The 16,663-nt window shown below is 39.4% G+C and overlaps 1 long non-coding RNA gene across 4 annotated transcripts; it reads left to right on the top strand.

The window, feature by feature from the left end:
- The first annotated feature begins 3,397 nt into the window (after window positions 1-3,397).
- Window positions 3,398-9,325, top strand: LOC135439567 (uncharacterized). 4 transcript variants are annotated; one of them, XR_010438105.1, is made up of 4 exons: window positions 3,398-3,500; window positions 8,563-8,650; window positions 8,724-8,826; window positions 8,895-9,325. It is a non-coding gene; the product is annotated as an uncharacterized LOC135439567 (long non-coding RNA). The 4 variants fall into 4 exon arrangements; XR_010438108.1 differs by lacking the exon at window positions 3,398-3,500 and adding an exon at window positions 8,016-8,034; XR_010438106.1 differs by lacking the exon at window positions 3,398-3,500 and adding an exon at window positions 8,027-8,146.
- Window positions 9,326-16,663: the final 7,338 nt, after the last annotated feature.

Here is a 16,663-nt window from a genome sequence, read left to right on the forward strand (position 1 = left end):
AAGGATACATAAATAATTACGATGAACTTACAATCTTAATTAATAGCAAAAATCCAGATATTATGTGTCTTCAAAAAACGCATTTACCTTTCAACACTAATTGCATAACTTGCCACAAACAATTATTTGGTTACTTTACCAACTTCGGGCATAATATCAATGCTTAGTAAGGAATTGCCATTCTTGTCGAAAGACAACTGCCGCACTCCTTACTTTCGATCATAACTAGATCAAATATCCTGCATTTGGCTATTCAGTTAAACTTCATGCAAAAACTAACCATTATCAACAGCTACAGTTCACCATTTTCTGGTAACGAATTTTTTGCAATAATAAATGCATTTAATGTACCACTAATTCTGACCGGCGATTTCAATTCCTGGGGTTTCACTTGGGACTCCAATCACACCAACTCCAGAGGAAAACAAATAATCAGAGCTCTTTTTGCATCCAACATATCTCATTTGAATAATGGCACCGCAACACACTTCATAGAACGTTTTCACATATTCACTTTTATTTCTCCCACCTTTCACCCACTTTGCCAATGTGAGGTCCTATCTGATCTGCAACTCAGTGACCATTTCCCAATAGAGACTCAATTACTACAACAAGTCAATTTCGTAAAAACCAATTATGAAGCTCTTCCAATCAAAAATCATGACACCTCATTGGCGACTGATTTCGAAAAAGTATTTGATCGCATGGCAGTTCATACAGTTCTTCAACAGCTCGCAAAATGGGGTGGGGGGTGGGAAAATCTTCAATATAGTGAAAGTTTTTATGACCCGGCGCTCATTCCGGGTTACGATTAACAACATGCTATCCTTAAGAATCGCCGCTGTCTGTAATTTATTCATTATTGCATTTGAAGAAATAAACACAATTGTTTTCAGAAATAAAAAAAATCAAGAATATAATATACGCAGATGATGCAATAATCTTCAGTAAAATTAAAGATATATTTAAGCTTTATTTAATCCCGAATAATATACTTAATGAAATTTATAATTGGGTGTTGGTCTCTGGGGCAACTCTTTCACCTAATAAAGGTAAAATCCTGCATAATAATAATAATAATAAAAAATAATAATTTTGCCATAGAATGCTCTTAAGATACTCGGAATATATTTCGATAAGAGAATGACTTTAAAAAAACATATTTAATATATAAGTGAGGGCTTATAAAAAAGGCAATATCATTAAATAACTTACCTCTAAACACTCAATAATCAATATAAATATTGCAACGAATGACACAAGAGTCCTAATACTCTCCAAAATAGAATATGCACTGCTAATATTTAGTTGGTATGCTAAGTCACACGTTCAGATGCTTAAGCCAGCTTACCATACTGCTGTTCGTCGAAGTATTAATGACTTCCCAACATCCCCAATAAGGTGCATTCTAGCGGAAGCTGGTCTGCCGTCAAGGAGGAAATTGCGGAAACGACAACAAAACTTATCTCTAAGCTTTTCCTCTCTCCGAACCAACTACTTCAAAACGCTATTTGCCGAAGAGCCAGCCAAACGAATTTATAAAAACCGAACGTGGTCATTCACCGACGCCACAAAATCAGACGATTTCACATTTTTTGGGTACCTACTCACAAAGGTATTGGTGGCACCAAGCTAGCCGATACTGCAGCTAAATCAATGTCGAAGTATTTCACCTTCACGATAATTCCATTCGCTGAAAAGGACATGCAAAATGTAATTCATCACCTGGTCATCTTTTCAGCACAGTTATAAGGACGTCAATCCTCATCTGCATAAATAGGGTTTCCCCGTCAACTTTTCCCGGTCGAAAAGTTCAATCTTCTTTCGCCTTCGGATCGGACATCGCAGCGTCACCCCTGCTGACTGAATACATCAACCCTAATTGTCCGCTATGTGGTCATGAGCTATCGACCACTCACATTCTAAAATCCTGCCGAAAACTGAAAAAGATAAGGAGAGCCCATTTCCCTAACTCAAAACCGTCCACCTACCTATCCTTAGTCTCACCTCCAACCTAGATAAGATTTACTACTTTAGAAAAGAATGTAACTTAACCAATCAAATTTAAAAGTATTTAATTTTAGTAGAGCTGAAGACCTGGAAGCTAGCGCTCATTTGTTGTAATGAACTATAGTATTATCTTCTATATATAAAACTGTTTGTCCTGACTGACTGACTGACTGACTGACTGACTCACTGATTGGTGATCAACGCACAGCCCAAACCGTAATAGCTAGGAAGATGAAATTTTCACTGTAGTTACCTTATGTGACGTAGGTGCACGTTAAGACGGGGTTTCGGGAAATTCCACTCGCAAGTGTGGAAAAATCGCGAAAAACGTTTGTATGTAACTTTTTTGTTTACCATCCGATCGGCCCCAAAGTTATTTTCAAAAATCTTTGTTCAAATTCATTTGCGGGGTGTTTCGCACTTTTCGGTAAACCCATTCCTCCTTGGTGAAAATGGAGGTCAAAGATTTGGTGGGTGACGTTTCGCGCTCAAATTCATTTCCAGTGATCTATATGAAAAATCATTTGAGACGTGTTTCTCACTTTTCGCAGAATTATAACTTCTTGGGGGGGAATGCGATTTAAAGATTTTTTGGGCGGCGTTTTAAGTTGTGTCCGATTTGCTTCAAACTTATTTTTAAAGCTCTTCATAAGAACTTAATAAGTACGTATTTCAGCGATTTGGAAAATTCCACCCACAACAGTGGTAAATTGGCGGAAAAAGGTTGTATGAAAGTTTTTTGTTTACCATCCGATCGGCCCCAAACTAATTTTTAAAGATCTATATTCAAATTCATTTGAGAGGTGTTTCACACATTTTGAAAAATCCATCGGAAATAAACTCGATCTGAGCGGGCACTAGGAGAACCTACAGCTAAAATTTCTAGCTCTTATAGGTTCTGAGATGCTTGCGTTCATACATTCGGACGGACGGACGGACGGCCGGACAGACAGACGGACATGGCTAGATCGACTCGGTTGTTTATGCTGATCAAGAATATATATACTTTATGGGGTCGAAGATGCTTCCTTCTGCCTGTTACATACATTTGCACAAATACATAATAACCTCGTTTCTATGGGCTGGAAAAAAGTTTGGGAGCCACTGCTGTGAGCCCTGCCGGTGAGGACTGCTGCTCTTACTTTCTTATTTGTGTACAAAAAATATGTTATTTAAGAAAAACCACAGGTTACTCAGACGTTTATATGGTATATATATATTGTTGATCAGCATCGTTTCCAATCAATCGGTAAAAGTCGATATCGAAATCCTGTTTTTAAGCAAATGTTTTAGGTTTTAAGAGCTAGAGTCAGCCAATTTGACATGTAGGTAATAGTATAAACAGATCAAGTATCTTTCATTTTATCGCTATCGCCACCTATTTTATGTTAACAGAATATGAACTGACGCAGAGAATTTGTTATTTTAGTATAACAGATTTCGTTTAACGCATGCGCTGAACGTCCTTGCCATGACAACGTGGACTAGTGGTGAGCAATATATTTATTACGTCACTAGGTGCTTCAGCTAACTTAAAGCCCAACACAACTTTAGTCCAAAGAGCCCTAATTCGACTATATTAGAGCTATAGTTTGACGTGAAATCTATGTTGTGAAAATGACTTGCTTGTCGGCGGATGTGTTGTCAAGACAGAGTACTGCTTCCTTGCCCAAAAAGTTTTTGCATAAATAAAAGCTTTTTAATCGAACATCCTGACTTTATCTCAGGCAGCGATATAAAAAGAGTCGCTTTAAGGTCCTCAAGCATAAAATCGAATAGCAAACAAGTGAAACGAGAGTATCTGAGTAGGCGAAACCAGCACCGAGCTGCCGCTACCAGGCTTCACCCAGACTTGTTGACCACAAATTAGATTTCAAGCGCTCAACAGTTTGTTGAAACTTTAAAAGCATGTAGGAAAAAATCAAGCTTTAAAATGGTATAAAAGTGACGCCCTCTTCAACATAAATATTTTTTTTTAAGAATAGGATAGTGAAAACAATATTTTTTTAATTTACGAAGAATGCTAACACTACAAAATTTAATATTCAATTGCTATGTATGTAGAGAAGGTCGAACAAAACTAGAAACAGTAGAATTCTGATTGTTACTGATGATCACCATTTAAAGAGACTGAAACCTCCTTACGTAGCTTAAAAGGAAATGTCGGAATTTGGAATTCAGATTGGCACTATGTTGTATTTTCGGATGAAATGGAAGGAAGAACACAAGTTGGATCGCCTTCATAGCCCAGTGGTTTGGTGAGCCATCTCCTATTACATGCGATTTACAGTTTTTTACGTCCAATGTGAATACAAAAACTTACAAGGGCACACTTGAAACAGCTTTTCCTCTTTTTAAACACATTACTGGTGAACTGCACTAGCATTTTAAGCATGACAACGCTCCGATTCACACTGCCCGGAGGGTGGTTAAGCCATGGATTTGGCCCCAAAATGCCAGTATAATGAAGTGACCGCCTTACTCATTGACATAATTATAAGAGAAAACGTGTGGGGCTGATAAAATTTGCGAGTCTGGAAAAAGTATCAAAAAAAAAAAACATATTAAAGGCATTAGACCCGCTCGGTCACCCATTTCATGGATTATATTGAACAATTATACAATCGAATCTATAAATAAGGTTGTTCTCAACAAGGGAGGATCGACGCATTATTTGTTGCAAGACCATATAATGACTAAATATATAAGTGAAGTTACGAGTTCATGGCTTCAAAGCTCTACAGCATTTTTATAAAAAAAAAAAAAGTGGAATTAGATAAGTTAATAACCAAAGATGAACTTTTTGTTTTATTAAATTGATAATTGTTAAGTTTATAGTCAACAAAAACTTTAAAATTTTAATTTTAGTTTGGCTTATATTGAGCCGAAACCATATATGATAGGTGGTGTGATAACCTGTTTAACATGTTTTGAAAAAAAATCGATCCTTCAAAATTTTAATTTTCTTTCGTTTTACTTCAACCTTAATGATATAAATGAATATGTGCTTTAGCGATTTTGGAAAGTCCACCTCAAGGGCAGAAAATTCTCGGAAAGTTCTTGTAGAAAATTAGTTAGATTTACATTCGATCAGCTCTAAGCCTATTTAAAAAAATCTACGTTTTCATCATCCCAGTTGGTAGGAAAGGTATAGTGAATATTGTATGTGCAGAAGTTTAGTTTAAGTCTGATTGACTTCAAACTGATTTTCAAAGATTTTTATAAAAATCAAATATGTGACAGCATAATATTCGCCCGAAGTTCAATTACAACTTAAAACAAATTTGTTAAGAGTCCGGAGCTTATTAGTCTTCAGTAAATTTTTTTCATTTTGTCAATCCAAAACTGCTGAATTCCTACGCTCCTAGTGGACGTAGTCATAAAATCTATTATCTAAGGCTAGTATAAACGATTTCAAAACTTAAACAAAAATATAAATAAAAAAATTTTTTTTTAAGCTCACCTAAGAATAGAAAATATTCGATTACCCATCTATTGGTTTGTTGTCTAAAAACAATTTTTGGACATTAAAGCATTTAAAAAATGTCTATAATGCAAGTTTTCTAAAGTACTGAATTACAAGAAGTCAATTAAAGCCGTTATATTAACAAATTGTCAACAGCAACTAGATTAGCTGACAATTCTTTTAAATGTATTATTATTATATTTTTTGCTATATGAAATAAATAACTTTCTTTCAAGTAATAGTCATGATACACGTTTTATGGAAATGCCTTTACTAATATTGCATATAAATATACATACATATGCACATGCTCATATGTAGGTACATACTTACATATGTACGTAAGTAAATTAATTTTAATACCTGCAGCACTGACGTCCCTTATCGACCTAAATGCCAGGCATTGTTACTACTAAGTAACTTTGAAACGTTGCGTAACAGTCTACACACCAAGTGGTTGACTATGATTTTGTTTAAAATTATATCCAAATGTACGTACATACATATATGTATATATATACATATGTATTTAGTATATACATATGTGTGAACAAAGTTACGGAGACTATGGGGTAATTTAGCCAGTGTATAAGTATGTATATATTTTATTAAAAATATAATTGAATACAATGCATATGCAAACATTCATACGTGAATTTTTGGTATTTACTAGTATTCGAGGCTACAGGCAATAAAAATACATGGTAACAGTGACTCCGGTAAAGGGGGTGTGTCGCTTTTGCACTGATTTTGGGTGGACTGACAGTTGCATTTTTTTAAGGCTCAGCTAGCAATATATGTACATACATAGATAAGGCTAAACAGCTGTTTCGCAAACACTCATACACAACGCAGAGCAAATTTCCCTACAAAATATTTTCCCGTTATTTTTCCTGTCTAACGCATGCGCCTGAGTTGCCTTTATTTCAGCCCTGTCCGCTTGTCAGTGGAATAAAATTAGAATTTTTGCTATATTCAATATAACCATAGGTAAAGCATAACGTTTTGTTATGCATGCATGTGCTTGATAAATGTTTTCTTATAAGAGCCAAACCAAAATGACATCAAACACTGTACCGTATTTCTCCGCCTATGCAACTGTAAGATCTGCCACTTAACCCGCGACATATTCACATTAGTTTGAAAAGAAACACACAAAAAAAATCCAAATTGTATGCAGAACTCAAATTAACTGAAGCAATGTAATATTTATCAAACTTGTACAGCTCCACTCACCGTCGGCATAAATATGATTTCTGTTGCTTGGTTGGACATGCTGATACATGACTTTTTGTAATGCACCAATGTCGCCACTTTCATGTCACTTTAAACACTACAGGGGAATGAAAGCAGTCGCGTTTGGCTCTGAGTATTTATACATACATAAGGTGCCTCGAACGTAACGTCGCTGCCGCTGCTGCCTACTGCTATCATTTCTATTGCATCCCGTTTTCATAATGAAGGTCGATTACACTCCACAACACAAATTGAAATACTCATAATACCCTTCATTTGAATGTTTGTTTCTATAAAAACCAGTCCTCAGTTTTAAATATATCCTCGTGATACTTTGCATAGGTTTATCCTTATTACAGGCTATATAAACATCAGAGTCGGCTGAACCAGGCTAAAATATCATATGTATAAATTGAAGTAGAAACGACCGGTTTGAAATGTTCTGTTGTATAAAATAAGACTAAGATTTTCAAAATGACGTAGCCAAATAAGGCGTCCAAATGTTGAGTTACTAATGTTTTTTAGCAACTGTTTTGAAGCTTTAGCCAAGAAATAAAGTAAATTTTGGCTTTTCACAGCAACACGTTATGAATTAGTTTTATTTATCGAATTTATATAAATTGCAAGGTTATTTGTCCGTGGCTCAGAAATAGTTCATGCATGCTTTAATATACTCTGATATATAGCACACTACTTGATATTTAGCCCCCAGTCCGAGTCGGAACTAATATTTTTATAACATAGTAAAAGAATTTTTAAAATGTTTATATATTCAATTTCATAATATAATTTCAAATTAAAAAAAATTATTTCGTTAATTGTATTGAGAAATTGTTGTGCAAATTTGCATTTTCATAAAAAAAAAATATTATTTATTGCTAGTGTATAATTAATATTTAATCTTCAAAAATTAATATTACATTGAAAAGTTTCACGATATATGTATACTTTCACTTGGGGCCTTTCTCTTGAAGTATTTAGTCCTCACTTATATAAACGGCACTACGCATTAAAAGCGACTTAGAATAGTTCAATGAGCTCAGAGCAAAATCACTACACTACTCATAGATAAGTGCTAGTAACCTACCCTACCCTTTCATTAGTTTTGTAGTATAGTGTTTTCACTTTTTTCGAGCAGATTTTCCCTGTTATTGCTTTTCTCTTCGACGCGAATTTGCCTGCCTTTTTACTCGTCAAAGTAAAAGAGCGAAAAAGGGAAATATGTGTATGACCCATCTCGCTTCCTAAGAAGTAGACGTATCGTTGTTACGGTTACGTTTGATATAATTGTTAAAGAGATGGAAGCTGCGACCAGAAAAATGGTTAACATCTAAATTTGCAGGGAATTAGACGCAAAAACACTAGAAATTTTTGTTCTTGGATAATAGATTTAAGAAACTTATAAACTGAGCATACAACTAATAGTCATTTTAGGTGTGTAGCAAACAAAATACCCATGTAGACGTACATATGCTTAATATACGACATATCTATACCCTATCGAACCTATTATAATACGTGATTAAAAAAGAACAAATTTCTTTCAAAAAATTTGTTTCGTGATGGTTTGTCAGTCAGCCAGTACTTTCATTAGGGGCTATACCCGTGCCCACCGTTACGAATAATCGCACAAACAACTACACCAAATCTACACATCACTAAACAGCTGACTCCAAAATGGACACAAAGACCAGCGGCAAAACTACGCAAAACAAAAGTAACAAAACTACTAAAGCTCAATAACAAACAAATCGGACTTCAATCGGTGGCTTCACTGTTGTAGCCATGGCGCTCCCGCCCATCCTGTGGTGCTAATAATTAATTCACATTTCACCATCTTTTAATTTCAGTTGTAATACGGCACTTATTCGAACGACGTGGACATTCTCCTCCCCTCTTCAATAAACTTTTAGCCGCATATTTCTTTCTACACAATAGGTGCGAATAATCGTTGCATAATCTTTTTATTATAACAATTAAAAATAATTTATAAAATTTCATTCTTTTACAGAATACATCTTCAACAATATTTTCGCACGATCGTAAACAAGCGGAGAGACATACAATTACTTGTGAGCTGTTTGCACCAATGTACGCAAATAACATATAACCGGGTATGTTACGATAATCCCTCGTGCAGCATATAGTTTATAGTTAAAATCGCTTTTTAAGGCTTTTTAAGGGGGACTAAATATGAGTCTGCTTCTGACTCCGCCTGTCGCTCGGGGCAAGGATGGGCGTTATGAAATGAACTCGCTCTGTTGATGGGCGTGGTCTCGTCCGTTGCCGTTTGCCTCCTGTCTATCCTGCTGGATAAGGCCAGTGAAAAGGGCGCCGAAGATATGGCTGACGGGCGCCGCTGGGCCGGAACCTTGCCTGGGTGGAAACCTGCTGGCCTCTCTGGCTCGAGAGCTTCATGTAGGGACGGAAATCCTCAGCGTGGATCTTTTCGTTGCCGGAACCGCTTGCCGTTTTTATTTATTGGATTGTTTACTACCTTTCGGGCGTCGAATTTGTTTAGTGTCGCTTGTATATGTATTTGATGTTTGAATTTCTGTACTGATTTTATACGAGTTATTCATTTTCTTTTAGCAGCATTTTATTTATGCATAGGCGAGTTTGAATTTTTCGTTAAAGATATTATTATTAATAAACGTTTTAAACGTTTCTCGGGTTTCTTAAGTTTTTGGAATGGCCGGAATGACAAAAGAAAACTGCCACTGGTGCTTTTGCGCAGAGCTCGACTTGCACCGCCTCTCAAAATTGACTTCTTCGTTGCCTTGGGCAGCAACGAAACTTTTGCCCAAATTTACCTACCCATACATTCATATTTTCGGTGAATTTGCTAACCATAGGCAGAATCGGCATGGGTAACTCAACGACCGTGTAGGCCACGGGCATTATAAAGGGCATCTTTTCGCTCATTCCCCTGCGAGCAAATCGGGCAAACAACCGCCTACGGTCTCCCACCTTTTTTTTCGCTTAAGGCAGTGGATCCTAAGCTAGGCGTTGCCACCCATAGGAAATTTGGGGCGCTCTAAGGTGCTTAGGGCCCTCACATATATATCGATACCTCCTAGAGACTCCCTCATGCAGCATTACCCAAGGATTCCCAAAGACGCGACGTCACTGACTGGCACATTGGGAGCAATGGGTTCGGCGTGCGATCTTCTGCCTCTGTCTGCGCCCAATCTGGCCGGCCTGCCTCATTCCTTAAACTGAGCTGCGCCCTCCACAACCTTCCTCTACGCACGAATGTCCTTGGCATGAAATCTGTTTCCCTTACAAATCTTCTGGCAAGTATGAGTTATTGCCTACTCGACACACTACTCTGGCCTTTAAGAATTTCGTGGCACGAATTTGCGTTGGCAAACTTCTTGGCCTGGTTCCGCCTGGCACACTCGGACTCGAACATTATACTGCCAACAACTGCGTTCGTATGCCTGGTGTAGCTGACTTTGGACACCCTGTCTAATAAGGTGTATTTTGTCTGCTGGGTGCAAATCAGAAACCTCTTGATCACCCAGAGACCCTAACTAACTAACCAATTTGTAGCTTGCCCGTTTAAGAACATATGATGTCAAAAACGGCTAAGAATGGCATCACCCCTCTCGCCGTGTGTATCGCATTGCGTATAGACACTTATATTTCTGGAAGGTACGCCCTGATTGCCGACAACACGGTACGATTAACTCGCTCGCTTGCATTGCTCTGTGGCGTGTAGGCTGCAGTGCGCATATGCGAAAAGCCGAAAGCTGCGATCATGTTTTGGAAAGTACCCGATATGAACTGTCGTCCGTTGTCAGAGTGAATGACCTCGGATTTCCAAACATATAAAAACCTCGCTGACATAAAGTTCACTACGTTAAAGGCCGTAGCATCCCGCATCGCTTTTGAAAACGTGAATATTAAAAAATGGTCGACCACCACGAAGATCTAAGCTTGCCCTTGTGCGTGGGTACTTTCCCAGGAAGTCAATATACAGTTTTTGGAATGTTCGCTCGGTCACTACCTCTTTGTGTGTCACGCACTTTCTTACCCAATCCTTATTTGACTAGCCATACCGGACCAGTAAAACTGACGACGCTAGTTCTCGAGAGTTTTCACGACACCACTATGACCAGCCGTCTCATCAACATGAGCCTTTGCTAATAAGCCGGCTGTCAAAGAGCTTGGCACCCACAGCTTTCACACGGTGCCTTCTTACTCGTCTTCTAGGTGGACGAATCCCAGGCGATTAAAAAGCAAACCTCCCTCAACCTTCAGGTCTGGTAGCTTGTCCTGATTTGAATGTACGTGTTCGAGCAAGGCCTGATATACCGCTCACTCGAACTCGGGGGTCTCAAATTCTAGAAGATCTTCTGGAGCCTTGCCCACTGCTTCGACATTACGCGATAGAGTCTCGGCTACCATGTGTTCACTGCCTTTAGGGTGCTCGATAGTAAAGTCGTAGCCTTGCAGTTGCAATAACCAACGGGATAGTCTCCCGCTTAGGTCCTTAATGGACATCAGGCTTTTTAAGCTGGCATGGTCAATGATGCATGTAAAAGGCATCCCTTTGGAACAACATCGCTCCCACGTCGAGCTGAGACGCATCGCACTGCACAAAGAAGGGCTTCGAAAAGTCAGCGTGCACGAGCACGGGCCGTGGTCAGTGCGGTCTTCAACTGCTCAACGGCTTGTGTTGCCTCATCGCTCAACACAAATTTGCCATTACCTTTTTTTAGCATTTCGGTCAGTGGTGGCCATGGTCGCGAAATCTCGCATAATGGCTATGACCCATTCGGGGTCCATGCGAAGCGTGCCACCACCAATAATAAAGCCCAGATATTTTAATGCCTAATAGAAAAATTTGGATTTGTGCAGTCCAATTGAGAGGTTCGCTTTCCTTAAGCATTGACCCACTATTCGCAGGTATCTTGAATGCATTTGGAAATCTGATGGCGTTGAACCGTAGATCAGTAGGAATCACCTTGTCCATCAGACGAAGTAGACCTTATGCTGCATTGCATAGCCCAAATGGCATGGCTTGAAACTGGTATTAGGGCCTAGCTGGTACGGTAAATGCGATATAGGGCTTGCCTTTGTCGTCTTATTCGACTTGCTAATACGCGAAATTTAGATCTACACTAAATATGTAGTAGGTTTAATCCATCCTAGATAAGATGTCTTCTATACAGGGTAAGACGCACCTTTCACTGTCAAATTGTGCATCGAGACAAAAACGGTTTTTACTTGGACTTCGCACTACTGTTGTGCGGTTACTCCATGGGCTGTTGCACTCCTCTATAACCCCGAAACTCAAAATTTTTTCCGCTCCACTTTCTTTCTTCTAGGCAGACAGCATCCCCGAACGTGAGTCGCCCTGCCTCTTCACAATCACCCAACCGTTTCCCGAGCATTCTGGACATTTGGGCGAAATGATGTCTGGACAGCCACATTTAAAACAAAACAGGGTGCGTACGGTTGATGTACAATCTCTGAAATCGTGGCCACACTCCCCACAGTTCCAGCATCCGGGTCTGTTCGTGCGCCTCTGATCTGAGCGCACTTCTTCCACAATTTCTTAGATCTCCGCCTCTAGCTCATTTACCATGGGTTTTTGCCCTACGCTATGTAGTGGTGGAGCCGCATAGACTTTTCGGCTATGACGCTTTCCGAAATTGGCTTCCACCTCGTTGACCTCATCCCGCAACTGATAGACTGTGTATATGTCCATCGCGTATACGTACCGGACTACATTTTCTCTAAGACCTTTCATTATTATTTTCACCACATATCGGTCAGATAAAGGCTGTTCTGTAGTCGAGACGCTAGTTGTCGCATGGCATGGATATACTTGTCTGTCCCCTCTCCAGGCTTTTGATCGCGCTGTACCAGTTTGTGCATCCGATCATGCTCAGACCACGGACCACGAAATCTATCAAGCATCGGCCTTCTCAGAACTGGCAACTATCGACTCTTGATTGCCTCACATGCAGCCAATACCAATCCCTAGCTTTGCCCGTCAAGAGATTGTGAAAGCTTCTTAGAACTTATCTCCATGGGCATTTATATTGGTGCTGAAGGAGCTCTATCCGGAACACGAAATCTTCGATCGAATTATGAACCTTGTTTCCGTCGAACGAGACTCCCCATCTCTCCACCCCATCTCTGTTGCCCCTTGATCGAGGTTGGTGTAGAGATGGTCATATGGCTTCTCTCCCTCTTCTCTGCCACCTAACCAACGTCTTGGAAACGACGAAGGGTTTCGCCACTCATGAGTAGCCGCTCGTCGGTCATCCATCTCGGGACTGCTCATTCTGTCCTCTGGGTTACTATGCATGGGGCTGGTTGGAAGACGTGGCCCTTTCAAACGGATTTGATTTAAATTACGCTTGGGTATGGCTCCACGATTAGTCGGCCCTGCAGGTGGAACTGCGTTTGGCCGAACCGGCGGAGTTCAGAGCTTTTAGTCTCTTGTGCGGTTGCAACTTTTTGACAAAGCACTTCATTAAAGAGTACTTTGCATTCCGGTCTTGATCTCCTCCCTAATCGCATCACTTATACCCTCGGTTAATGATTGTCTATAAGTGGCCTGGGCTTGAGCCAATGCCAGATTCACAGCTGACTTTTCTGCGGAACCTTACCCCTGCGGAAGCGGTTGGTATCCTGCCTGCCCTTCTTCGTTGTTTCTTAAAGGGGTGCGAGGGAGTCGGACAGCTGTAAACGGGTGTGACTGGGGTACTTACTTTGTACTCTCGCCCTCACTCCACAAACAAGTGTCCATTGTCCGGCCCCTAAAACGCGTTTTGTGACCATGATCACCTTGACCCCCGCCAGTCGCCATTCAAACTAAATTCTTACACTACCTAAATCAGAGGAAAACCGAAAAAAAAACTCACAACTAAAATCTTACACAATTATCCTAAATATTATTTCGCTACAGAACAACCTGACTAAACCTGACTAAATATTTCATAAAAAACTTCACAAATACGTAATTTTATAACGATAATACATCAACTTACAGATAGGGAATGGCATGATTTGGTTGGAATGCTGTCTGATCTGAACTACGCCATCCAATTGCCGAATGCCATTTAATAGGTTTGATTGTCGATTGCTCAGGTTATCCCTCTCGTGGATTACCGGCAGTCGAGAATCATTCACCCGCGTCTACTAATCCGTGTCGTTTTCTTCGCCCGTAATATCAGCGTACTCTACCTGGACATAGAATATGCCCAAGTGACCTCATGATCCTCTGGAACAACTCTGACGCCCTAGACAGAAAACGATAATTTACTTATCTAACTCTATTCTATTTCACAATATATTATCACAGTTTCGTTCATAAGGCGAATCGCTAACCACAAAACCAAAGAAAGCGATGACTCAACATACCACAGTAGGATATGAACGCTGCCGGATAAACAAAAAAACTTCTTGGAGCAATATACGCCTCGCTCTTCTGAGCCGCGTAAGCCACCAGATTCTGACTATTCATAATATATCAGCTACTTGTTAGAAGGCCCTTTCGACCAGTCTCCTGACAAATCGCGGCTATCGAATGGTCTAAACAGCAGACAACTTATTGCGAGATTTAATCGTCCCGTGATACAGGCGAAGCTGACCTCCTGCAAAATTTTCAAACTTGGGTGCCATACTGTTACGTGTCGGTTTGCGAGTCGAGGGGCAGCGCCGGGCAGCCAGTCAATTGGTGGCTTCGCTGTTGTCGCCATGGTGCTTCCGCCCAACCTGTGGTGCTAATTATTAATTTGCATTTCACCACCCTTTTATTTCAGATGTAAGACGGCTCTTGTCCGAACGGACATTTCTCTTCAACTCAATAGGTGCGTATTATTCATTACATTATCTTATGATTAAAACAATTAATCTTAATTTCTAAAATTTCCTTTTTATACAGAATACATGTTCCACAAATCAAACGGAACAAACGACGAAAACACTGCCAAAGTTATTGCCAGTCGCAGAAAACACGTGAAAGAAGGGCTAGCTTCGGCACGCCGAAGATTTAATACCCTTGCAGACCCAACCTTTTCATAATGCACATCGTGCTTTGCCCGTATCAAGAAGGACAGGGAAAATATTTAATGCCGAGTAAGGTCAAGATATCTTGAAAACCAAAAGAATGATCCAAAGAACAACTTAATTTTCGACCGATCGTTCCTATGGCAGCTATATGATATAGTAGTCCGATGTAAATAAGATTTTGCATAAATGGAGGGAGCATAGTTAAACTAACAAATGCCGAGTTTGATCCAGATATCGTGAAAAACAAAAAATGTTCCAAACAACAACTTAATTTTCGACCGATCGTTTCTGTGGTAGCTATATGATATAGCTATCTGATCTTATGGCAGCTATATGATATAGTGGTCCGATCCAGCTGGCTCCGACATATGTACTGCCTGCCACAGAAAGAGGCACTTCTGCAAAGTTTCATAAAGATAGCTTTTAAACTGAGAGACGAGTTCGCATAGAAACAGACTGACGGACAGACGTACATGGCTATATCGACTCGGCTGTTGGTACTAATAAAGAATATATACACTTTATGGGATCGGAGATGTCTCCATCTATGCGTTACACATTTCACGACAAAATTATAATAGCCTCTGCAACGGTATAAAAAAGGAAAAGATACGAATAAAAGGCAATTGTTGCACCAATGGGGAACAAGGTACCCGCTGAAATAAATATGCGTATATATATATACATTTGTGCAAAAATGAAAGATGTAATATGTGTGCTAAAGAGCTTAATATACCTTGCCTGCCGTCATGTACCGAGTCCCAAAATTTTATCGCTTGGCGACACTCGTCTGTTTTAAGTTTCTTTATGCTCCCTACTTATAGTACATATATTGAAATAGTTTGATTGAATCGAATAAAGGACCCGTGGTATTATCACTAAGGTCAACGCCGGAATAAAATTTTAATTTGTTAATTCAAGAGGTGCGTGTAGAGGTGTGAGATGTTTTTTTGGTGTTTGATAATCTTCGCTTAGAATGATATTTTCTATTTCAATTCCCTTTATTTGTAAACTATTTAGTTTTTGGCAATTTTACTTAAATTCCAAGTTACAATTGTATTAGCTTCAATGTTTTTAATCATTTCTGTTGTTTGTATTGGTATAAAGTCACAAATTGGTATTTATGTTCTTTTGATTATGTTTATGGTGCATTCATTTTTTATTTCTTCATTTTCATAGTTATAAGCTTTATTTTCTTTTTATACCCTGACCCCATTGAAAATGGGTAAAAAGGGTATAATGTATTTGTGCAAATGTATGTAACAGGCAGAAGGAAACGTCTCTGACCCCATAAAGTATATATATATTCGTGATCAGTATCAATAGCCGAGTCGATCTAGCCATGTCCGTCTGTCTGTCCGTCCATCAATGCAATTGCCATTGTATTCTTTTCTGTGCTGCTATTTTAATTTGTTTTTTTTTTCATTAAGACTCAATTATTGGTATGGCTGTTGGGTAAAGGCGGCGGCAAGTAGTGCGGTCGGTTGCGAGTTCGATCCCTGCGGAGGCAACCATTTTTTTTTTAGCTGGCCGGGCTGTTGAGTAGAGGCGGCAGCAAGTAATGCGGTCAGTTGCAACTTCGAACCTGCCAAGGGAACTTTTTTTTTTTAATTTATCTTTATTACTACTAAAGCGAACGAGCGCGTAGCGTGAGCTGCATTTGGTGTTGGAAGAAGAGGGTTCAGGGTATCCCCTAGTCGGGAGCTCCCGACTAGAACCTCTTACTTGTTCGAATTAGGATTGTATTTTAGTGTGTCCCAACTGATAACAACTGTGATGAGGTATGATGGTGTTAGTTAATTCTTGTCTAGTAGGTATGTGGGATATGATTACTAGTAAATTTTCTTTTTAGTTAATCCAGGTGGACGTTTTAGTTGTCGTAGTTCAGTTTTGTGTTAAATAGTCAGAGACGGGAAA

Source organism: Drosophila montana, unplaced genomic scaffold (genome assembly GCF_035044405.1).
Source record: "Drosophila montana isolate Dmon_TW-CO22-7 unplaced genomic scaffold, ASM3504440v1 contig_428_1, whole genome shotgun sequence".
Lineage (NCBI taxonomy): Eukaryota > Metazoa > Arthropoda > Insecta > Diptera > Drosophilidae > Drosophila > Drosophila montana.